Source organism: Pteropus medius, unplaced genomic scaffold, assembly GCF_902729225.1.
Source record: "Pteropus medius unplaced genomic scaffold, Ma_sr-lr_union100, whole genome shotgun sequence".
Lineage (NCBI taxonomy): Eukaryota > Metazoa > Chordata > Mammalia > Chiroptera > Pteropodidae > Pteropus > Pteropus medius.
Window position 1 is genome coordinate 10,384,898 of NW_024344371.1, and position 26,478 is coordinate 10,411,375.

A 26,478-nucleotide genomic window follows, 5' to 3' on the forward strand; every position below is an offset into this window, starting at 1 on the left:
GCACAATAAACAGAGATACACCTGTACGGAGATTGAGCAATAATTCTTATAGAATAGAATCACCTGGAAAATTTTGAAACTAGAGCCACATCTCGAGCCTCTGATTTAATTAGTTTAGGGTGGAACTCAGATATCAATATTCTCTTTTCTAGGCTTTGTTTGATTTAAACAACCTCCAATTAATCAAGATAGGTGGTTCTAATGTGCAGCCAGGGTTGAGGATTACTAGGACAGAGGAACAAGTGAACGTCATGAGGAAACAGACAAATCTAGAATATAGGATATTCTGGAAGACCACTAGCCTGGAAGGTCAACATTCATGAGGGAGGCAAAAAGAGAAAAGAACTATTCTAAGCTAAAATAAGTAACAAAAAAAAAAAATGTAATGTGTGCATTAGTTGATAAAAACAGCTATAAAGGCATTTGGAGAATACAATTGGAGAAATTTAAACGTTGAGTTGATTTTAAATGGTTTATTTTTTCAGTAGGGATATGTTGCTGACCATTGAAATGGTGTATGTACACACACACACACACACACACACACACACACACACACACACACACCTTGAGAGTTCATTGTAAATTCCTGCATGTTTGAAGTAATTCATAAGAAAAAGTTGAGAAAATGAGAAATTTTTAAAATAGAAATACAAGCCTATTCACAAGGCCATCTAATTTCCTTCTGTATTACTTGTCTCTTGAGAATTTTCCAAGAAAACCCACTTACAACTCAACCTTACACAATCAACCACACACCCAACAATCAACCACATACCCAACAATTAAAGCTGCATTTCTCAATCTTTGGAAATTGCTCACTAGATTTAAATAAGAGTTACCGGGAAAAGATCTCTTATTCAAATGAGCTTAACAAAAGCTAAGTTATGCAGGGTTTTCTTGCTCATTTCAGAAATCTTAATATATTTTAATATGCATTGTCCATTGGGGTCAGGAAGGACACCTGTATAGTAAAGCAACATTTCTTATCCCTATTTTGTTTCCAAGCCTTTTTGAGCACAGATGCCTCTTAGCCCAGAGAATCTTACAGGTTAAGTGTTCTGCAGGCCTTTGGAAAAATGCTAGCATAAAACATCCTCTCCCTCATTTTACAACTCCTCTGTCTTCGATTAGCCAAGGAGTCTCTGGGTTTCCATCTGGGCCCTAAAGACTCTAATAGCACATTCGCAGCCGAACGAAATTCTGTCTCCCAACCAGTGCAACTTCCTGTTCACCAAAATACAAAATGTAATTTTTTTTGTTCAGAAAAACTACTTTTTAAAGAAGTATGCACTGTTATGTGTGTGTCTATGCAAACTTTGCTTCAACTGCACTAAAGATGTCTGCTTTAAATTGTGAGTTTCTAAAAGACCACTTATATATCTCCTCCCATTCGGCATCGAGGATGGAACCACACACCACAGACAGAATACATGCTGATACTCAAACATCGAGAAATAAGTGGATAAGGACTCTTGTCCCAGGGTGCCTCCGCCCAGCGCAGCCCTTATAGCTCTGTTGTTTATGCGCATCTCGCTGGTCCTCCCCGCCACACACACACCCTCAGAGGTGTGTATTATGATCACGGATGAGGTTCCTGAGGATCAGAGAGCCTATGAAGCGTGTCCACAGTTACACAGTGGACAAGTAGCGTGGCTGGCACCTGAGGCCCCGGAACCTGATACCAGTGCTTCCGTTCTCACACCAGACACTACTCTGCTTCCTGCACAGTCAGGCTCAACCCTCTCCTATAGTTCCTGCTTTGCCACACAGTGTCAGGACTTTCAGGGCTTCCAGGAAAAGCAGACTCAGTCTACCCCTGCTGCCAGCGGCCTGTGCTTTATGTGTGGCACAAGCAACCTGGCAAATGGCAAGTGCAGACTCAGAAGCTAAATCATCAACAGAGTCACCCTCTGACTAAGCCAAGATAAGATGGCCAGCCCCGTGGCATATTCAACTTCAAAAGATAGCTATAAAATGAAGGGCTAATGACAAGTGTGAACACAGAGGCTCAATGAGCCACCGCCCAGAACAACAGGGGCACACCTGAGGCTCTCCCAATCTCAAGGGCTGCCTGCAACTCTCACTGAACACAGCAGAAAATCCTGGCAATTCCCCACTCACTTCCCTCAGTGCAAAACACAGAAACACTGTAGATAAGGGCAGATGACATTCACTCTACTATGACCAAATTAAGACTACAGTGGTCCTCCCTTATCCCTGGGGTATATGTTCTGAGACCCCGAGTAAATGCCTGAAACCACAGACAGTACCAAACCCTGTACAGACTATACATACATACTTGTAATAAAGTTTAATTTATAAATTAGGCACAGTAAGAGTTTAACAACTAATAATAAAATAGAATAATTATAACAACATACTGGAATAAAAGTTATGTGTATGTGGTCTCTCTCTCTGAATCTTATTGTACTATACTCGCCCTTCTTGTGATGATGTGAGACGATAAAATGCCTACGTGATGAGATGAAGTGAGGTGAATGAGACATTGTTAAGTAAAATAAGGGTTACTTGAACACAAACCCTGCGATATCGTGACAGTCAATCTGATAACCCAGACAGCTACTAAGCAACTAACGGGCGGGTGGCATATGGAGCATGTATACGCTGGACCCAGGATGATTCATTTCCCAGGTGGGATTGAGCGGGAATCACAAGACTTCATCACGCTGCTCAGAAGGGCACACGATTTAAAATGTGTAAATTGCTTATTTCTGGAAATTTTTGTTTAAGATTTTTGCACCAAGTTTGGCCATCGGTAACTGAAACAGCAGAAAGCAAAACCATGGATAAGGGGGGACTACTATAAAAACCAAGCTTAAACTAAAGAGATGAGAACTCATTCTGAGCAGATATTGGATCCAGTATGGAATTTTCAATGGGCCTCATAATATTTCCCCAATTGCTCAGGGGGAAGGGAGGCTTCATACCATTCTTTGCAACTCTTAAGCCTACATCAGAGCCCCAGACTTTGGGGTAGAAGTTGGTTAAGGCCAAATTCATAGAGCCCCCCAGTTGCCATCCGCCCAGAGTTCACAGTCAGTCCAGGAATTTAAATTCCTGCCCAGTATCTGAGTCATCCTGTGATCCATACAGCCTGTGAAGTCATACACCAATAAAACGGTACAATGTAAAGTTCAACTTCAGACCATGCAAACTAGTTTCTCAGCTTACATCATTGCTTTCTTTGTTCATCCCCCATCAAAATGATGGACTTTACAGTCTGTCATAAGGAACATTTTTAGGCAACATAAATTCATGTTGTTCAGTGTCCGTTTTCCAACCACCTGCTCTGAGCTATGTGATTGTACAATATCCTGGTGTTGGACAGTTTTGTCCAAACAGTATGGCAGTCTTCCTTCTCTGATAAGTTCCAGAAATGATAAGCAGGTTCTTCTTATAAATTAAGTTGCAAGAGATTCTGAACTTTCAGACATCATCTGAAAGGCTTTATAGAAGTCTCTTTTTTCTCAACATTAGGAACTAATTAGATATTACTTATATAAGTTTATCAGATTTCTAATGCAAGATTTCTCTCTTCAAATATTCGATGTTTTAGAAGTCCAAATAGGCAGTCAAGACGCCCCAAGTTAGAAGGGGTGAACTAAACAAGACCTGTCCACAGGCAAGCATAGTGAACATGGCCTAGAAAGCCCTTCTTTCTTCCAGCGACGTGCCCCGATCATAACAAAGGTGACTGACAGTGACAGCATCCAATCACAGCTTTTCCTACCCCCTTTCGGTTGAGAAGTGGGCTTCCACTAGGGTCTGCCAGGGGCGCTTGAAAGTAACAAGCCTGAAAATATTATCATGATGTAATACAAACCGCATAAAAATATAAAACTAACCTACAAGCATTCCCTGTCTCGTCTTTTGTTGTGGGATGGAAAGCCGTGCTGCTCGGGCAAAGGAAAGGAAGCTTTAGAACATGACAGACGGCAGAAGGCTCTCTCAGTCTTCTCCCCCAGAATCTCCGGGGGCTCTGCCTACCTGTTAAGAGCACAAAGCAGACAAGACACTGCCAGCCTGCAAAGAAGGGCGTGGACAGACATTCTACTTTTAAGTAGGCAGACTGGAATAATGGCCATTATAGGGGCATTTCCAAAGTGGCATAGGTCTACAGTAGAGGGAGGCATTCATTCCATCTGTGGGTGTTGGGGAAAGCTACTCAAAGTGGTAGCTTTTGAAAGCAGAAAGGTTGAGAAAGTGAAAGTAAGGATATTCTGGGCAGAGAGAACCATGTCATCAAATGCAGCAGCGTATGAAACTACCCAGTGTATTTGGGAAATGGCACCCGATTTGGGGAGGGGAAGAACAAGATAGGACCAAGATGACAATACTTTTTTCGCAGGGCAGATTTTACTTAAGTGATTTGCCTATTTTTTTGTCCTCCTCTTTTTTCTTCTTCTTCCTCTTCATTTCTCTCTATCTCTCCCTATCTCTCTTTTCATTAAACATTCAAAATAGATCCTACGCAGGAACTCAGAGGAGGGAGCAGGGCTTTCCTAGCCTCAGAAATTACCTGCTTGATAACCAGACTGTGGGCGGCAGTGCTGAAGATTCCAGGTCACCATGGCCCTGGAGCTGAGGACAGCTCTTCCTGAAACTAGGTCTCTGAACCTTAAAAGTAGAACACTGCAGCCACTACATCGACACTAGTTTCTTTATCGACACTAGTTTCTAAATAAAAAAAAGGCTAAATTATGCCAAACACTTTTAGGCATCATCTCTAAAAACTCCCAAGAACTCTTGCTCTGTCTTGTGTCTTTCTGTATGAATCTTAGTGTGTCTGTCTCTATGTCATTTTTCTTTTTACCTTTAAGTATCTTCATCACTATCTCTGTCTCTTTCTCTCTCTCTCTGTCTCTCCTCTCTCTCCCTCTCCCTATCCCTCTTCTTTCCATTTCTCCTCTCCTCTATTCCCCTCCCCCTCCTTCTCTCTCTCTCTCTCTCTCTCACACACACACACACACACACACACACGCACACATGCACTCAATTAAATTTCAGAGCTCCACAATGCTTCCTAAAACAAAACACTCTTACCGGAAGCCTGAGGTCTCCAGGAATTAAAGTTAATTATTAAAGGATAAATGAGAGTAGCAGTAAAGAATATGGACTCATGAGTCAATCATACCTAGGCCCTTACAAGCTATATGACCTAGGGCAAGTTATAAACCTATCTGAACTTTAGCTTCCTTGTCTATGAAATGGGTAATGTTGTAAATATTATATAGAGCTGTTGTGAGGATTAAATATAATAATGCATATAAAGTTCTTAATACAGAGTCTGGTACATGCTAAGTAAATAGTAACAATGCCAGTTGCTGTCCTGGAACTCTCTGAGGCATCCCCCAAGGAGAACAGGGCAGTGCCATGTTCAGTCAAGCCCAGGCTGTGCAGACCCTGTGACTTCGAACTCATTTGCAGAGGACTCCTTACCTGAATGAAAAGGGCGCCCATTTTTCCCTCCCTGACAGAGCTGCTGGGCAACATCACAGGAACTTTTCTCCACAAATATAAAGGGCAAACTTTTGTCCTCACATCAGAGGGAAAAACAATCCAGTCCTCTAAAGGAAACATTTCATCCAGTCAGGAGGACACCCAACTTCTCGCTTTGCCAGTATTCAATACAATACTGGCTGTAAACTGCGAGCTTCTTAACTCCTGTCACCAGTACACATTGATAAAACAGGATGAGCATGAATGAGGTCATATTTGGAACAAGGAGGTCTTTAGGGAACAGGTGTGGAACAAATTATTGTGGAAAAGATATCTTTCTTTCATAATGTGCCAGAGAAAGACTGAATCATGGGGAAAGAATTGAAGACCACCAGAGTTCCATGCCTGAAATTTCTAAATTAGTAAGCACCCCACTCCCAGCTAACGACATTTCTCAGATTGCATGGGAAGAAAGGGGAACTTTCCAACAGGATGTTGAGCTGATTTCAACTACCTGAGTATGGTCTCTCTTCCCTCTAGGCAGCAGGCTGGGACAGTATCCTTCTCACTCCCTGAGGACAGACTCTATGCCATTTCATCCACTCACAGCCACCTTCTTGCTCCCTCCTACTGCTTCTGTGTGGCATCGGACAGGCAGCTGAGGCCGCTGAATTTGGGCCACAGGTATTGTTGCCACCACATCAGTCAGCGCTAAGCTGTCCCGAGCTCTGTAGCTCCAGATGTTACAGACACCTGGGAATACTCCTCTGCCCTCCAAATAAACCCCACTTTATCTTGTCAGCAAATAATAGCTGTGAGAACATTCAGGCTGAGCTGTAACAGGAATCCTAAGCTGGACCTTGACGAGGTCAGTCTTTAATGAAGGCCTCTTCTCTTCATATCTTTTCATTTCATTTCAGAACCATTCCTCAGAAATAAGAGGCTTCCCAGAAGCCAAGAGTTACTCGGCCCGCCACCTTATTACAGATCCCCAGCAGAAGGAATCACTGAGGTCAACAAACAGATCATTTACTTTCATTTCTAACAAAGTACAGTTAATTTGGGAGATGGATAATAGGGATGGTTGTACAATGTCACTGTACTTAATGCTGCCAAACTATACTCTTAAAAATGGTTTAAAAGCTAGGTGTTATGTTCTGTACGTTTTACCACAATTTTTAAAAATTAGAAAAGAGTAAATTGAATGTAACTTTTTTAAAAAGTAAAGCTAAGTTCCAGGTAGCTTCATGATTGCTGATTTAATATTATTAAATTATTTCTAAACGGAACCTCAGTAGTACAGAAAGATTACCAGCCTCAAGGATTTATAATAATTAAAATTAGAAAAATATATGCCCTTCTTATCAAAAATGCCCTTAAATTAAAATTCAGTGCACTCTCTCTGCTATATGAGTATCGTCCATGAGTAAGATTTTCTAGAGTTTGTCACTAAGCTTTTCTTGCCGAAACCGGTTCTTCCACAATTGCAGCTTAGAGGACATTCAGATCCCAGGAGGGTTTCCAGCTCTCCCTTTAAGAAAATGTGTTCACCAGTTTGTTCTCACCAGTTTGCTGCTCAGAAATGTCAACAGTCCCAGTTTCCTCATTAACAAAAGTAGAAAATATTATTTGCTTTTGCAGATGGTAAAACTGAAGCATGGGGAATCTAAAAGGCTGAGCCGAGATTGTTCCATGAGAAGTTCAGATCCCAGATGCTGAGGCCACCCTTTCCTTGGCTTCTGGCTTGAGATCATTTAAAAAACAAAGGTCATTCACTTTAAATGAATTAACTCCAATAAATATCCTCCCACATAAGCACCTACTCACTTGAGTTATACTTATTGGCTCACTCTTCCCCCAGGAGACTCCAACACAAGTCTCCTCAAACTGGGGAAAAGCCCTGAACGCAGCTTACTTTTAGGAAAGGGAGACAGTGGATTAATCGTTCATGTCTGTCGGTATCATCTACCAGGAGTAAAGAGTGACCTGTAGAAGGTCTTAGGGGTAAAGCAGGGGACAGCTCCAGCACAGCTCAGGTTCGAACTCACTATGCATGTCAGGCACATATGACAAGGCACATCAGCCAGGAGCAATCATGGAGGCAGAAAACCCAATGGCAAGCCTAAGAAAGAGGACAGGTTATAACCATCTCTTGGCTAGCTGTCTATAGAAAGAGCTTTTGTCCTGATGCCAAGCCAAGATAAACCAAGAACAAAAGGGAGAGCAATGGAATATTCACAGCTCCCTGCCACCTTATCCACAAAGGTGTCTGCTTCTGCCCTGAATTTCACATCTTTCCCCAGTCTCAGCCAAAAAATGTATAAATCCTCCTCTTCCCAAAAAGGATGATAATTTCCTTTGAGTTCTGGCTGCCAGCCCAACCCCCTCCCCACGGGCATGCTTGAGCTAGCCATTATCTCCCCTATTTTTCACCTCTCCCTTTCCATTGCCACATTCCCTTTCGCACAGTGGTTCTCAATATTTGTGAATCACAAATCTCTTTGAGAAGCTGGTAAGTTTTGCATGCCATTTCTAAGGGGTTGATAGATTCCCAGGCTCGTGGAGCCCAGGTAAGAATTCTCTGCTTTCACAGTGTCTTCCACCTTAGACCTAAGCTGCTAGTGGACAGCTCTCTAGAAATGGCTGACCTAAACCTAACTATGAATATCAATTGTTTTGTAGAACAACTGGCTTGGTCTCTCAAAGCATTCAGTGTCATGGATAATGGAGGGAGGGAGGAAGTTCTAAGACTACAGAAAGCTAACAGTCAAATTTCAATGCTTGAAACTTGATTGGAGCCTGGGTTTTAAGGAATATCTTAAAGGAACAGCTTTGGGAATCTGCTTATGGACAAGAGTTTGAATGTTATTGAGTAATGTGGATTTTCTTTGATGTAAAAATGATGTCATGATTGTCTAGGAGAATCTCCTTGTTCTTGGGAGATGCAAGTTGAATTATTTAGGGTTGAACTGTCAGGTTGTCTGTAGCCTGGTGCTCTTTTATCATCCATCTTGTCTTCTCGTTTTTCTTATCAGCTTACTCATACTTACTCATCTACTCTACTCACACTTACTTACCACGCTCACCCACAAGCTTAACTCCCAAATCAGTTTCTCTAGCTCAAAGCTCTGCTCTCAGTTCCAGACCTGCAGAGCCCCTTTGCACTTGACATTCCTATTTGAATGTTCCATCAGCTACTCACACTCACTACATTCAAAGCCAAACACATCTTTCCTCTTCCCAAAAGCGCTCCCCCCACAAAAAAAAGCACCTTCTCCTCTTTCTGTCTTCTCTATCTTAAAAAATGTCAACTTGACCAAGCCAGAAATTTCTCTCTTCCTTGCCCAGTATCTAACCAATTACCAAATCCTGTACACTTCATAAACTTCTCTTCATCTCCTCCCCACTGCCTTATTTTTGCCCTCATTGTCTCACAAGCTAAATATTACTGAAATCATCCTCCCTGGTCTTTCCTGCCTCCAATCTTGCTGCCGTCTAATCTTTCTTCCACCCTTTCACCTGAGTGGATTTTTCTAACATAAAAATCTGATCATATCAGTACACTGCTCCAAATTCTTTAGTATCTCTAAGATGAAATCTAATAAACTCCTTTTCCATGATATTCCAGGCCTTTTAGGATTTTTGTCCCACCTTCTTTCCAATTCTCTTCTTCTTCTGCACCCTACCTCACAGCCAGTTCTTCAAATGTACTAAATTACTATGGTCACTCTGAGCATGCCTTGTCCTTCAGAGCTGCTGGGCCTTTGCACATGCCATTTATTCGGCTTAGATGCCATCCATGCCACTCCTGTAACAACCCCTCCCCATATTGCATACCAGCACACTCCTACTGGAGAAGAAATGTTGGAGAGCCTTCTCTACATTCTCCAGGTCAATTTATGAGCTCCATTTCTCCTATGGCCCCATTAACACCGATACACAACCTCATCAAAGCAATTTAACTTATTGTACGATTATTTGTTTATGTAACTGGCTTCCCAACAGACTGTAAGATACTTAACAACATGAGACCTTATTTTTAGTTTGTTTTTTAAGTGACTAGTCCATCTGCAGTTGGTAGTAGGCTCTCAACAATTATTTACTAAAACATTGGCAGTCGTGGGGAGGGAGTGAGAGAAGGTGAGAGAAAGGGAGAGAGGAAGGGACATTGGTGGAACAGAGAGGATTTTTAGGGCAGTGAAACTACTTTGTGTGATATTATAATGGTGGATACATTTGTCCAAACCCATACAACGTACAACAGCAAGAGCGAACCCTAATATAAACTACAGACTCTGGGTGATTATGATGTGTCAGTGTAGGTTCACCAGTTGTATCAAATGTGCTATTCGGGTGGGAGATGTTGATAATGGAGAAGGCTACATATGTGTGGGACAGAAAATGTATGGGGAATTTCTGTGCTTTCTGTTCAGATTTATTGTGAACCTAAAACTGCTCTAAAGGAATAGATTATATTTTATATATATAGTTTCCCCTGAGGAATAAAATAAAGAAACAAAGAAAGAGAGATAAGGAAACATATAAATACCAGAGCAGACGAGTGCATAACAGCTATTCAGTGCCAGAATGAAAGAAGAAATGGACAGCCAGAAATGACCTCTGCAAAGAGTTTATTGAAAAACTATTTTGGATAAATTACCATAAAAGAACTGTTAACAAGAAAGAGACTTTTAAGGGGGAAATTAGAAATTCAGCCTTCTGTATTCAGTAGTAAGGGACAAGAAACTAGTCAAGCAGTGGAGATAAGAGATAAGCCAGGAATGAAGTGAAAAAATTGAAAGTCCCTTGCATTGATGTAGCAGGATAATTATTTAAACCATGAAGGCAGTAATATAGGTCTAAAATGTCACTGCCATTAATTCTAAGTTTTATTGTAATCTGTTATAGAAGAGTTCTCTGGGGATTATGAATAACTGCTTCTTGAAATGGAAACTCTGCAAAAACAATTGACATTTCTATAATCCCTAAAGAATAGGACTTGGAGAAAAAATGACTTTTCAGGTGGCTATCTGAACGTTAGTATCTGAATAGCTAATATTCATCCTTGCTTTATGTAGCCCTCGTTAATCAGTTCCTATTAAAGATAATGCCACACATGTAATTATATGGCATAGCATTATGTTAAATATTTAAGACTTTCATATTGTACCGTATCTTGGGTGTGGTGATATATTGTCCCAATTTGAGTCCATGTATCAATTTTTCATAGATTTTCATCTATATTCATGTCTCAAGGCCCCTTAGCAAATTAATAACCGAAAGAGTACAGACTCATCTGTTTGTAAGTCCCCAGTGAGTTGTGCAGCATACTTCTCCCCACTTGTTTTATCTTTAAAAACCTCTTCAGCTTTCAAAAAATATGCCTACCCTCTGTTCTCTAAGTGCTCTGGCTCCCACATTAGGTTTTTTTAAATATAATCACATGTGATTTAAAAATCATATCACGCTTGTAAACTGAGTTATCAAAACAAACAATAAAGGAAATAAACAAGACACTACAAGGGAATGCCAGATTAAACTAAACCCGAGATCTTGCAATAAAATCTAGCTGATCTCACTTATTGTGCATTTTTAACATACGACAAAACTCATCTTTAAAATAAAAAAAAAACCCTCATCTTTATAAAGTTTCCAAGTGCTAACGTGGGGTTTCATTCATTATTCCTTATAACAACCTTATGAAAAAAAGTCAGCACTGTCTAATTATACAATCAGGGAAACTGAGAAGACAAAACCCTTGTCCTAAGTTCCATGACAAAAGGCCGAATGGGAATTAAAACTCTCTGTTCACATGCTTATAGTCCATTTCCTTCTGCACATTATTTTGTGAAAATTCTGTTATCAGGTACCTGGCCTCCCCTGGGCTGCTCATATCAATCATTAACTACCATTACATCAATCAGCTTCCACGCTAAGTCCAGCCTGCTCTTGGGAGAATCAGAGTTGTCAGAACTACTGGAGATGGCTGCCTCTCTCTTAGATGGACCCATCCCTCTTCCTTCGGGAACTTCCAAATTTCCTTTACCCTTTCTTTTAAGCCAGACAAGCCCAAACATACTCTTCTAATTTGATGAAAATCTATTCAGTTGTTTCATTTCATGTGTTAAAGAGCAGGTAGAATTTTTTTTTTTTTATCTGCATGGGTGATATTGTCATGGACTCTGGACATACTGATGCTGCCAAACTCTGTGGCTGTCAATAATGCATGACCTGATGCAGTAAACGCTGCTTTGGTGTGTGCTGCTGGCTAGACAGCTACAATATTATTTCTCCATCAGTAGACTTAGCACGAGGTGCTTGTTAAAATGAAGATTCCTAGGTCCCAAGCCAGACATACAGAATCAGACTCAGAAGTGACGATGCATTTAAACCAACATCTTTGTGATTCTTACCCAGTCAGAAGTAAGAAAGCCCCAGGCTGGACTGGGACTTCTCAAACTAGACCACATGCTTCTTGAGGGCAGGAAGCAGCTCTTACTCATCCTCATAGCCCCAGTCTCTCTACCTTAGGTGTTTAATAATGTTCAATAATTAAATGCATATGATTGGCTGTGTTAATTGGTCGTGCATTATAAGTATCCAAAATATTTTATGTCAGAATTGGTTTATGCATAGTTACTTAGAAAGTAGTACAGACACTTATCAACTCTTTAAACTGATTTTTAGCTTTTCCTGGTACGTGGAATACAGAGTTGAATAAGCCAGAGGCATGACTACCTCTGCAAAATTCACTGTATAGACCTGCTCCATTCCAGCCTGAGGCTCATAGGTTCTCCGGTCACTCGGAAAACAGAAGTCCTTTGATCACTTTTAGGCAAAAATCCTAATCTGGTCAAATAGCCAATCTCAAAACTCTCATTCAATTAACACTTCTTAATTCCCTCAATTGGAAACCAGCTGAAGTAGAGTGTGTGGGGTAGAGTCAGCTCCTTCTATACCTCCTTCTCCATGCACTCTACTGCCTCTGGATCCTCCATGGGCTGGGGGAATGCTGGGAGGGAGAAGAGGCAGGGACACGGACAGATTACGCTGGTAGGGTTGTAATCTGAAAGCAGGCCTCGGTGAAGCAGATGCACAATTACTGGCTCCTCCCCCTCACAGGGGAAGTCCTCCTCCTCACTGAAGACCAACCCCCTGATACCTCCAACCACCCAGCCCCCACCTCCGATGTGAGGTGGTGCTTCCTCCAACTGGTCTCTAATGCCATCCTCTCAGATCTAGTTTTCCCTACTGTCCGCCTCCAACCTCTGAATGCTGGGTTCACTTTACCCTTCCAAGAAATCCTCTTTATCAAGATAATCCAAGTCCCACTTTCTCTTCTGTGGGTCCTCACCTGTTCACAACTTAGTTCCTCCACCGGTGGGAGTACGGTTCATCCATCATTGCCTTCTCAACTGATTCTGCCGGCTCTGGCCAGAAAGAAACAGGCACCAGTCCCTTCACCTGAAATTCCGAAGCACCCCATCGGGCTTGGTCCCCTGTGGAAGCTCTCTCTCCCTCCCTCAGGAAAGCAAAGAACTCTCACTGCCCGTCCCCATGATGATTCTTCACTCTCACTTGGAGCACATGAGGCACAAATGTTGGCAACACCAGTTCCACAGTCTCTTAGCGTGTCCTGCGTAGATGGTCCAACATCTCACAAGGAAGTAGAGACATTTGTCACTTGTCGTAGTACCTGGGGAGACAACTGAAAAGTCACATCTAACAGCTGCTACATTTGTCAGACTCTCAGTTACAAGAAAAAAGACTCACTCTATTCGTCTTAATTAGTGGAGGTTTGAGATAAGAATGCTGATGGAAATGAGAAACACTCAAATAGTACTGCAGCCTGAGGACAGCTGTACCCAGACCTCACAGTGACTAGAAGGCAATTCAGAGTGTTAAAAAAATCTAACAATCAGGAACTCTTGTCAGCCCCTTAGCAAAGGACTGCTCAGGCTCCCATGACACAGGGACAGAGCTGCCTCTCTATTTCTGCCGCCATCCTTTCTGCTGCCACCCACATGCCAGCTCCTATTCTAAGCTCTGTTCCATGGAACATAGTGTTTTAAAAGATGTTAACAGGTGAGAGTTCTATTGTCAAATAGATCTGGAAAGCACTGAGTTAACATTAGACAAGCTTCTTACTGTGGGATTCTCAGAGTCTTTCAAATGCTAAAGCACATGTGACTCTGTAAGAGGGGACATAGATGTGGTGTTTCCAAACACACTGGCCTAAGAAGCCTCATTTAAAGAACACTTGTTACTGGCTGTGAGACACAGCTCAGGCTACATAGGCTGGGAGCAATATATCTCCTTCCTCTTCCTCCTGACTTTGGCTTACTCGTGGCTCTGATGTCCCATGGTGCCCATGCAGTCTTTCAGCTCTTGTTCCCACAAGCAACTGACTCTCACTATGTCTCAGTTCTCTTAAAGACAAAGAAATTGTTTATTCCAGTGTAGTACCCATCAGAACAGTTGGGGCAGATCCTTGGTATTGAGCCATCTTATAGGCCATTGACCAACCCACAGCCTGACTCATCTTGGCCTGTGTCCACTCCTGAGCAGGGGTGGAATGAAATATGACCTCCTGCCCTTAGCAAGAGACGGTAAAGGGGACAGCACCATGACTGACCATTCTATAAACGCCACAGCCTCTCTAACGCTTTCGTGACAACCAGTCACTAATTGAATACATACAGCATTTGTAAGTTAAATAAATGTTTTTCAAGTGCCTTGAAAGTTTCCCAGCCTAGTGAAGTATACTACAACCAAAATGAGACGAGGACCCATATTAACTCCTCTAAGTTTCTTCACTGAAGAAGTGAGCCACATTTTAAGTATATATAAAATTTTTAAATAGATGTATTTAAATATACTGAGTATATTTAAGAGCTATGTAGACTATACAGTATATTTAAGTGTATATACAGTATTTTTAAGTACTATATAGGCTATATATTATGTTTTAAGTATATATAGTATACATAAGTACATAACATTGACTTTTTCCCTTAATCTACTATGTACCACATATGTCAAGACTAAATTATATTTCTATATTTTTTATTGCTATTTATCCATATCCTAAAAGTCTTTAATAGCTAATGGCACACCAATAGTAAATAAACTATCCAAAGATTGTTCAAGTTAAAAAATAATCCAATATATGCAAAAATGTTTTGTAGGCTGCTGTGTTTAAAAATGCATATTTGCAACACTGAATTTGAAATGTCCGTAGGTGTGGTTTGGTCTTCCTGGCATGTGTTTATGTGGCCCTGTTTCTATTGGGCAGCTCAGCCCTCCTCGTCTTCAACTCAGCAGTCACATTCGGCCCATGTGAGGAAAGTACTGGTTCATTAACCTCATTCCAAAGATTGGATCATAAAAATGCACCTCTTTAGCATTATAAAAACATAAGTTGGCCAATGTGACTGAAGGTCAATTTAAAAAGCCATGCAGTCTTTCAGTCCCTCTTTCATAGGGTCATTTGTGAGCCACAGTTAACATGCAATGGCCGGACAGAGGACTCCCCAACCAGGAGTTTGGTGAAGTGTAAAGTACAGGACCTGAAGTCAGATGGTGTAGCTCTGTGACTTCAAGCAAGTGTGTTAAATGTTCTACATGGCAGTTTCCTCTTCTATAAAATGGAATGTCGTATTTAATTTTCAGAAAGAGGCTGTGTACATAAAGGGTTAGCCCTGTGCCTAGAACACAGTCCTTGCTCAATAAACAGTGATGGTGCTGGTAATGATAGCAGCAGTAGCAGTAGTACTAGTAATAGTAGTGGTGGGGGTGGTAGCAGTAGTCGTGATAATAACAGTATAGGTATCTCTTTGGTTGTCCATTTATTAGTTACTTTTATGTCTGCCCAACATGCCTTTCCTCCAGATTCTAATAATAACACCCTCATTTGGGGAGTGTAGCTGCCTGCCCAATTCTACGTGGTTCTGGAGGAACTGCCACCCCCTTGACCCCTTGACCGTAGGGAGGACAAATGAATAAAGCAGAACCAATCAGAATCTTTCCTCAGGACTTTATAGAGATGTTGAGAGAGACAGCCTCTCAACCCTCTGGGGTGTCTGGGCTGGGATGACATAAACTCAGAGCTGTCCGCAGTCACGCTGCGCTTCACCTCCTGCACAACAGGGAGCACGTTTTGAAACAGGCAAGAATGGGGCCAACACAGAGAGCAGCAAAACAGAAAGGAAGAGAGAGAGAAAATTATATTTACATCCCTGGATCCAGCTCTATCCCTAGATTTACTATTACTGTTAAATAAGTCAATAAATTAATTCCCTTTTTAGGCTTATGCTAATTTGAATTGAGGGTCTGCTCTTTGCCTTAAAAGATTCCTGTCTGATATAAATATGTTTTTTAAAAAAAGAAAGAAAGAAAATGAGGAGGAGGAACAGGAAAAGGCACAGAAGCAATACCCAGAGGCACAGAAAATGAAAGGCAGCAGGTGTCTATGTCACTGCTACACTAAAGGGAGCAGAAGCTGAAGTGGCACAGCCACTAAATCAGAGGCAGGTGACCTGCTGGAAGACACAGAAAACAATGTGGCATCACTGCGATTTCTTGCCCACAGCTTAGCCAGTGGGGGAAGGAAGGTGACCCCTAATCTTGTTTCCCTGGCCAGGGTTGTCCCTCTCCCCTGCCTTGCCCCAAAATAGGGAGACAATAGCCAGCCAAGTTGGAGAAGTTGGTAGGGACCATATTACAGTGGTCTCACTGTGAAATACAAAGGAGCTTGGATTTTCTCCAGTAAGTCATAGGAGCCATCAAAAACTTTTAAGAAGGAGAATTATGTGATTTTTGCATTTTCAAAAGCTTTCACTGGCCTCAGAACTATGCCTGAATTGGAGGAGGACAAAGCTGGGAGCAGGGAGACCAGAGGAAAGTTTCAGCAACAAATCAAATGAGTGCTTGAATGAAGACAAGCCAGCAGTGACAGAAAATAGAAAATGAATTTTTTTTTTTTTTTTAGGCAAGGCAACCCTTGGTTGACCTCACAGATTGTAAGGACCTTGTCAGTTTACAATCCTTTATTTTTTTTATTTTTTATGCCTACAGCACCTGGTCTTCCTAGGTGGTCTCCCATCCAAGTACTAACCCAGGCCCAACCCTGCTTGGCTTCTGAGATCAGATAAGATCAGGCTTGTTTAGGGTAGCATGGCTATAGACAGAAAATGAATATTTAGCAGGTCAAATCTACAGGACTTAGTGATTGATTGTATGGGGTGAGGTGAGGGTGTGGAGGCAGGAAGCAGGAAGGAAACTAGGCTGTACAGTTACTAATGGACTTCAGGAATCCAGAAATGCAGTTGGGAGCTAGGCGCAGAGGAAGGGAAGGAGTTAATGTTGTAATGTGCTCACCTGGAGAATCCATGGTGATATCCAGGTGGAGATGTCCAGTAAGATATTAGGTCATCGGAGTCACCAATTCTGTGGTCATGGACATGTTACTTAACTTCTTAGAACTTCAGCCTCCTTATTTGTCAAATGGGCATAATATTCTCTTCTCAGAGATTTTAATTAACTTGTCCAAGTCAGCCCAGCATAAAACAGTCCTTAAACAGAAAAAAAGAACAGAGAGAAAGAATGAATTACTCTGAGGGTAAGATTTCCAGGAGGCCACCGGTCCTGGGGGAACCTTCTAGTTCTCCCCAGCCAACCACACCCCTACTCCTGCTATGTTCCTGGGAAGTCCTAAGACTTGGGGAGCACAGGCTTTGCCCTGAAAGTTTTCATGCAACTGAGCCTACCTAAGGATTTAGGCCCACTTTTTGGTCTTTGCATCTATTGTTTCTTTGCCTAGAACATCCTTCTTCCACTGCTTTGCCTAAAGAACTTCCTATCACCAGCCCAGATGTTATATCTGCCTCATCACCATTGAGCAATTCAAATGTCATCTTGCGATAAGTCTTCCTTTAGTCACCAGATTGTCCCTTAAGTAGTTGAAGTTTTACTTGGTGGTTGATTGTATAGGGTGAGATAAGGACATGGAGACAGGAAGAAGGAAGGAAATCAAGCATATGTACTTATGGATAAGTAGGCCTTATCTATAATGCCGGCTCATGCAACTTGAAATAATCTGAATTTAGACACCATTGAGGTGTGTGATGGTTACTAAGCTAGAGTCTCTCAGCTCCAAACCCATCTCTCTGTGCCCTGTGGTGCTGGGGTTGGGGCTCTGCGGGCCACATTTCCACTTGGCTAACGGTCTCCCTGTCAGGCTTTGGCAAGAAGGGGTGCTAAAGGGAGGCTGAGAGGCTGGACAAGGGAGAAGGGACTCCTTCCTGTGTGCTCACAAGTCCCGCGAGCATCGCACCAGCAATGTTTCTGCCCCCCTATAGCAGCATTCAAATCCAGTTTGCAGTTTTTCCATTGCTTGTAGTATTAGCCTCATCCCAGCTAGTGACTCCTTCCTAGATCCTAGAGGTCTGGTTCTCAAACCCACAGGGCCTCTTCTCCAAGCTCAGAGACACCAGTGCTGTCAGAGCTGCGCCTTGTCCTCATAGGTCTGGGCTGCATGCCACAGGGCCCTTCCTCCAAGTTTCTAAATTTTAATAACTCGGTCTTTGTTCCCCAAGTCCTGTGAGTGCTACCTGCTTCCTGTAGTTAATTTGAACTGACTTGACTGAACAATGATGGTAAAAGGTGTTTTAATGTAAGCATGTAATTGGCTTAGATCCATATATTTTATAGGCTTAATGAGTCATCTAGCCTGGGGATCCCCAGCTCCCAAGTGTTTGGCCACCCTTAATGTCATTGCATAGTCCAACTCCTAAATGCATGAACACCTGGATGTAATTAGGCTGCTTGACCCAACTGCATGAATTCTTTCTAGATTCCAGACCCCACTAGCTGGCCCCATTCAATGACAGACCAATGGAATAGCCTAAGGCAACAGGACACAGACCTGGCTGAGGTATCTGCTATGATGTACCTGACAAGATTAAAAAAACACTCCCCAGGCCCATCCCCAATGAACCCATGTCTGAGTCTGTGGAATATAGGTGGCATAAAAATAAAAATTTCAGGTGGTGTGCTTGGGCAAGGAACGCTTTACGACCCCTTTAGCTGAGAGCAACACAAAGCTCCAGTGTAAGAGGGCATCTTCCCTACCTCACAGATGCCACATGGGTGCCTCTGTGAACACCCTAGGGCCTCGGGAATGTCAGGACTCAGGACTAGGACACATGGCACTGGGACTCGGCAAGTGACAGTGGGACCCTAAGGGTACTCTGTGGAGGTGGCGAAGCAGCAGCAGTGCCAGGCTGGAGAGTATACATTTCTATGGACCTGGGAGAAGCCTCCTAGAGTACCCCAGAAATATTTTACAGGGTGAAGTCCTGCTGAAGTGGGTGAGATAAGAGCCAATATCATTTGGGTCATTGTAATTGCTGTGATCCCATTTGTACTAATAGGCAGTTATCTTGGGTCGCATGTGAGATGTTGCCTAACAACCAATCATAATCATGTTGCAATCAATGTCACCTTTATAATAAGAGGCCCTACATTTAATATGACAACCAAAACATGCCACCTTATTTAAATATAAGGAGTATTCATTTTCCTCGGCCCAATAAATGTTTTAACATACTTTTATCTAAGCAATAACTCTGTACAAACACAAAAACAAATAAGGGTCCAGGTGTAAATTGAACTTCAGATGCAAATCGAATTGAAATCAAGTACTACCAAGAAAAGTCAGTGATAAAAATATTTTAAAACAAAAATATAAAAATAAATAAATATATATATATATATATATATATATATATATATATATATATATATATATATATATATCACTGTAGCAGGGCTGGACATCAGGATATAAGATCTTCCCTTTGTGCTCCTGCTACTTTCACACGTTAATATTAAATTCAGTATTATCTATAGTTCAATATTTCTTTAAAGGATGACATGCCAATACACTTTCAGACAAGTCAGAGGGACTTGGCTTGACTGAGAATTCCTCAAATTCATAAGTGATGACTTCTTTAAATAAAGGGGATCTATTGCAACCTCATTTCTACTAATGACTAAGGTATCCTTCAATCCTGGGACATATAGAAAAATTAGTTTTGGTTTCTCTTATGGTCAACTATGCTTGAAGGATGAGACAGTTTGAAGAATTCCATAACAGACATTTCTTTTTCTCTCAAATTTATTAAAAGGGAAACCAAATGTCTTGGCTAGAGTACAAGCTGACCCTCTACTAAATTGATAGATGAAAACTTCTCTTGGCTAATCCAGAGTTCCTTGAATCAAAAGGGAAGTTCAAGGCCACTGCTTTCATAGATAAATTGGTTCAGTCAAGGAAAGACTGCAGATCTAACAAGAAAAAAATGGCATGTTCAAGAGAAGATGAATTTTTACTATATTTCATTATAGAAGACCACAATGAAAGAAAAATGACTTCATCAATCCCATTCTGGTAAGGCTAAGAATAAAAGAAGAAAGCCCCTGGAACTGGCTTCCTGTCATACGAGTTGCATCCATCAATGCAGGGAAGCTTCAGAGAGGCACATGCAATCACAGCTGACAGTGGATAAATCAAAATTATCAAGACCTTATTAGCTATTGCCCTAGAGTTAAAGAGGGTCATTTGCCTCTATCGGGTAGCAATCGATTGCTTTGTATGGGCTATAACTTATAAGGCCAAGGTCAAGGTATGGTGATGGAAAATTAGGTTAGATATCATAAATCCTCCAGCACCAATTCTTCTTATCTGAACGAGAGTGCTATAAACTATTAACCCTGAAGACAGGTTTGTGGGAAATAAAACAGAATCCAAAATCATAGCGAATTTTCTGATGGATAATACGGTATACCAGAAAAACCGAGAAAGATTGAACTTTCTTCACCTGATAAGAAGAAAATTGAATTTGCCCTGCCTTGATGCACATGGTTAATTCCTCAGACCAGCAAGTACTCATCAAAATGGGAGAAAAGACACTTTCTAGAGGAAAGATCCTCATATTTCTCCTCCTCATCTCCTCTTGCTATGATCCAAGAGAACTCATGCCCTAAATGAATGGGTCACAAGTAGAAGATACCATGAGGCTGCACTGAACAATGGGAGGGGATAATTCTGTCACGGTGTCTCTTTGTCTTTGTAACAAATCACCAAGAAGCGAACTACCAAAAAAATATATATATATAGATATACATACACACACACACACACACACACACACACATACATATATATTATATATGTATGTATATACATATATATACATACACATACATACATATAAAATTCTCAACCACTAAAATAAAAGATGTCTTGTTACTTTTTAGAACTATCAGAAACTATGAACAATTAGTAAACCTAGGTAAAGTGTATATAGTGTTCCTTGTATTATTCTTTCTACTTCTTTGAATGACTGAAAATATTTCAGTTTAAAAGTTAGAATAAAATCTCTTCATAGTTGGCACTAAAGTAAAAGTAGCTGTAGTTTAATTCATAAAAATAATTTATATTTTTCTTATAGAATAGTTACTTGCATTTTTATGGGCATAAAAAATGGCTTCTATTTTTATGTATACTGAAGTTTTTATACCTAGCATTGTACCAACTAGAAATATCTACAAACCAGCATTTTCATATTGATCACAACACATATTCAATCAGTGAAACTACCTGTGTTCTTATTTGGTAATTTCGAAAAACTTTGAAGAAGATAAGACAAAAAGTCAAAAATGAATGTCATCTGATGACTGTCTTTAACATAGTTGAATCAAGCACACAAAAAAGAATTGATTTTCTAAACTTTACAGCTGAAAAAGCATAAAGTTTTATTAAGCCCATGAAAAATAATAGATATTTCTCAAATGAGTCTTGTTTAGAAATGTCAGAAGTTAGAGATTGTTCTTAAAAATCAATGGATAATGAGAATCAATCTGATAAATTCTCTAGGCTTGGAAAGGGAAAAAAGAAAATGTAAATCCAGAGTTGTCTCTGGATTCTCAGCTAGTTGAACAAATCTTGACACCAAATCAAAATTTTTTCTTCATCAAACTGAATTTTTCTATAGGTTTCCGTAGAGGCAAAAACAGGATGCTTCAGAAGCGTATAACATGAAAACTTTTAAGTGTTCGAAATATTTTACTTTGCAATCTCCCGCTGTTTTCGTCCACTATTATTGGACAGTATTCTGCTAAAACGATCCATTGGAAATGTTAGATTTATCATCAGTTAATACACCTCAAAGTCTCACTAGCTTACATGTTAATACACCTCAAAGTCTCACTAGCTTACATGTCTGCCCTGATATTCCTTCAGTCGAAAGTATAACTTTTTACCAGAATTCGTATTTAAAATATTATTATCCTCCACTATCATATCAAATTAAAAAGAAAACAAAACTCGTTGCACCGCTAATTATAGTAAGTTTTAGAAGATTTTGGTAAAGTATAAAAGCTTACTGAATTTAATTACATTTTTACGTTACTTATGCTGAGGATTTAATGATAAGTATCTGAAAGGGAAAATTTGTCCTGGAAATGTAGTTTCTTCTGCTAGCTAAACTTTAGTGGTAAATAATCAAGTGGACTGTTACTTTCCAGGTTCCTAACTAAAAGACTGACGTTTCAGGGAAGCCTCTTTAAAAAAAAAAAAAAATTACTATGAAAGATGGCAGGAATGGAGAACAAAGACAAATTGCCAGCAATCTAAAAGGTGAGCGGCTGATTTGTAAAGCAAAGAGAGAGAACGAATAGCTCCACACGCTAATAGATAAGCTGTGAAGCACAAGAAGAGCCCTGGGGTCTTACCAGTACTTAAACATGGGCCCTGCAAAAGAGACAGTCCAGATCCCATCCCCAAACATTTCAAGCCAGTGGTGAACTAAACCAAACTGCAAAAAAGTGCACACTCAGCTCAAGGATAGATCAGATGGACTCTATCCCTACTCTAGTAGCCTGATATACAAAAGAGTGTGCACCTTTCTGAAAGTAAACATTATTTACTTCAGTCTCTACTATTCTTTTATATCAAATGCCTAGAAAGCAGTTAAGAACTGCAGGACATATATAAATACAAGAAAATGTGACCCATGGTCAGAAAAGTACTAGAAATGTCCCAAATGTTGAAATTATCAAACTAGATCTTTAAGATAACTATGATAAAAATGCTGAAGTATCTAGTGGGAAAGATAAAAACATGTTAGAAGGAATGAAGGACTTCAATATAAAATGGAAACTATAAAAAATAGTCTAATGGAAATGTCAGAAATAAAAAATATGGCATCAGAAGTAAGGAATTCATGAGATGGGTATAACCACAGATTAAACAAAGTAGGGGATAAAATCACAAGGGCCAAAAATAGATCAATATAAGCATCCAAACTGAAATATAAAGAGGAAAAAAATAAGGGACAACAAACAGAAAAGATCTGTGAAAAAAAATATCGAATGATCTAACATACCGGTAATTGGAATCACAGAAGCAGAGGAGGGAGAAAGTAAAGCAAAAGAAATATCTGAAGATCCACTGGCCAAGAACTTCTCAAAATTGATAAAAGACAACAATCCATAGTGGAGTGGATAAACAAATTGCAGTGTATGTTTATAAAATGGAATACTACATAAAGCAATGAAAATGAATGAATCACAGTTACATGTAAGAGCAGGTAATTGCACAAACATAAGCAAAAGAAACAAGATGCAATATATAAAGCATTTTCCATCTATATAAATTTCAAAATTAGGCAAAACAAAACTAATTAATAATTCATGAATGCAAATACAGGTGGTAAAATCTAAAAAAAAGGACTAAATTTATTATCAAAAGTCAAGACAGTGGTTACTTGTAAAGCTGTTCTGACCAATATAAATGTGAGCCACAGAAGCAAGCTCTAAATGAAATTTCAAGTTTTCTAGTGGTTCCATTAAACAAAGGGGGAAAAAAAATGAAATTAATATATATTTTATTTAATCTGATATATTTCAACATGTAACCAATATTAAAAATTATTAATGAAATACTTTACATTTTTTTATACTAAGTGTTCATAATCCAGTGTGAATTTTACGCTACAGCACATCTGAATTCCAACTGACTGCATTTCAAGTGTTTATTAGCCACGTGTGGCTCGTGGCTACCATACTGGACGGCCCAGTTTTAGCGAATATGAGAGTAGAGAAAGAGGTCATCTCTACAGGAGAGATGTAGGACTGTAACTGAGAAGGACACATAGGCACTTCTGGGGAACTGGCATTGTTATCCTTCTTCATGAGTGTTGGTGACATATAAATGTTTACTTCATAATTATTCATCAAATCATAGATGTGAATTTTATTATTTTTTTGGATATGTTTTGTTCCATCAAAAAATTGTTTTAAAAATACTAAATGTATATCCTTGTACCTTTATATTTATAAATGAGCAAATATTTCTGAAAGATAAGTTTATAGAAATGTAACTACTGGATCAAATGATACAAACAATAAAATATTTAATAGTACTAAATTACCTTCCAAACACTTGTACCAATTCCCACTCCTACCAATAATGAGTGAAAACCCCCATTTCTCTACATACTTGCCAACATTGGGTTTTATCAATTTTAGGACATTTTTGACAGTTATGTATAAGAAGACATTGGAATACTTAGGGTCATTCAATGGCTATTTAGAAATTACAAAATATTCCATTCAGTACAAGTTCTCCTTTAGCATACATAGGCACTAACAATCAGGTTGCTGGTCCTTCTGGTGCCTCTGAAACAGACAGGCACCTGCATTCTTGAGCTGCCATTCTCCTGCAATAGCATCTTCACTCTGCAGCTAGAGAGTATTTGAAAAAGCCTTCTCTTAAAAGTGCATACACCAACCTCCATTCTGACTGCAATTTCAGCCTTTAATATTTCACCTCAGGGTCGTTCATGCTGTCAGGCTTTGGCTTGAATGGTAGCCAAATGCAAAATCTCAAAGCCAACAATGACCTTGATTCCGCAGAATGAAAATTCTTTCCAATTTGATAGTAGTCCAACCTTTCTCTTCTAAAGGATCATTACAATTGCTTCCTTTTATGTGACATTTGTTTAAAATACATGTTTGGGACTCCTGTAATAAAACTGCCTTCAGAGATGGATTATCAGGCACACAAGAAAAATTAGTCTTGTTACTCTATAATCACAAAATATTTTCTTTAGATTCTTCTCTCTCACTTTCACCTTCTCTTTCTTCCTTCTCTTTCCTCATCCTTCTCTCTCTCTCTTTCCCAACATTGCTTCACTCAGTTCTGATCTCTCCTTCATTGTTCTTCAATTTGAGCCCACAGCCTGAGGATCCCTGGAGCTCACAGTCCACAGGCAAAATGCCCTAGGACAAAAAGATGGGCAGCAGAGAAGTAAGGGACCCTGGAGACCAACTGAAGCTTTAACCACAGAAGGATTTACCCAGAGCTTAGCAAGTAGATCTATGTAGGAGGGCTTCCATGCTTAGTGCCAATCTGCTGGCAAAAGTCAATTGCATGGGCACAACTTGGCTCCCTAACTGAAATGATGAGGTCTGTGTATACTTTTCTCTAAATCGAGAAAAGGAGACTGTCTGGTATTTTAGAACTATAATTATACAAAAGCATAACTGACTAGTAAAGATGTCCAGGCTCCACTGCAGATCTCCTGAATCAGAACCATCAAGAATGATCATCCCAGTTAGGAACCACTTAGCAGAGGGAGGCATACAGAGCTTCCAGCCTCATAGCTGTGGGCACAAATCACACGCACACACACAGACACACACACACACATCATTTATTAGTATGTGACCTTTGAAAGTTACTGAGCCTTGCTTTCCTTATTTGTAAGCAGAGCTAGTGTAAGGATTCTGTGCGTAAAGCACTTGCACATAATAGGCTTGTAACACATATTTATTATAATAATATGATGAAAATAATAATAAGATGATGATTTTAACAAAATGTGATAAGTGCCATCCAATTTTCCTGAAATTTTTTACAATAAGCTCATGCTATTTTTATACTTAGGGGGAAAATAAAGCTACTTCTATTTTTAATGGGCCTTGCTTTCTCAAGAGTATAGCCTTTAAGTATCCCTTATAGAATCTGCTATTAAAAGTCTAAAGAGGAGGGAAAATGTGGGTCAGTTTCATGGAATAGAAGAAATTAGGGGAAAAAATAACTTTCATCTCTTCAAAATGTAGATTTTTTCATCCCATAGTTTCAGAAATAGAAAGAACAAGAAAGATACAAGATCTACTCTCAACGTTTTTGTTGACTAGGAGACAACTTATAAGAGACACTAGAACTGTGCTAAGTGATACTTGTGTCACAGGGCCCCTCACCTGGTCTGGAGTGTCACAGAGGTTTCCTGAGGAAGAGACATCTGTTCTGGTAGACAAGAGAAAAATCCAGAAGAAGAATGAGGAATCACTCACAGGGCAGAGGAAAGAGGCTGGGTTAACATTTTGAGGTGGAAAGAAGGCCAGAGAGGGAGAGGGAGTAGGTTGAGAGTCATGCCAAAAAGCTTCTGAAGCAGAGAGGGGTAGATCAGCTAGGCCTAATGGAAACGTTCAAGATTTGGAACTTGATCTCAAATGCAGTAGAAAGCCATAGGTGGGTTTTAGGGGGAAGTGAAGTAATCTGATCTGTTTTTTCGTAGATCAGTCTGGGTGCTTCATGAAGAATTGAGATGTCGTGATATAATGAGAAATACATATTTGGTCTCTGTCCTGGGTTCCCGGCACAGATCTCCTCAAACCTTTGGAATTTCCTTAATGATAATGGTAAGAGAAGTGTTTTTCATTAGTCATAAATTCCCTTTCAACCATACCTGGGTTTAAGTTAAGGTGGGCCTTCGGATGGGGTCCTAGATAGCGTCAGGATGGGGCTGGAAAAACCAACCATGTGATTAAAGTGTTGGAACTTTCAACCCCACCCCACACCCTCGCTGGAGATTGAGTTTAATTGCCAATGACAAATGATTTAGTGGATCTTGCCTATATAACCAAATCTCCATAAAAGCCCTAAAC

The 26,478-nt window shown here is 40.1% G+C and overlaps 1 long non-coding RNA gene and 1 pseudogene across 1 annotated transcript; both read right to left on the minus strand.

Annotated features, from left to right (window-relative positions):
* Window positions 1-12,364: 12,364 nt before the first annotated feature.
* LOC120608584 (uncharacterized) lies at window positions 12,365-25,851 on the minus strand. The gene is made up of 4 exons (XR_005654433.1): window positions 25,792-25,851; window positions 16,843-17,036; window positions 12,818-13,159; window positions 12,365-12,475 (listed from the first exon to the last, which is right to left on the minus strand). It is a non-coding gene; the product is annotated as an uncharacterized LOC120608584 (long non-coding RNA).
* LOC120608643 (uncharacterized) lies at window positions 16,531-16,650 on the minus strand (annotated as a pseudogene).
* Window positions 25,852-26,478: the final 627 nt, after the last annotated feature.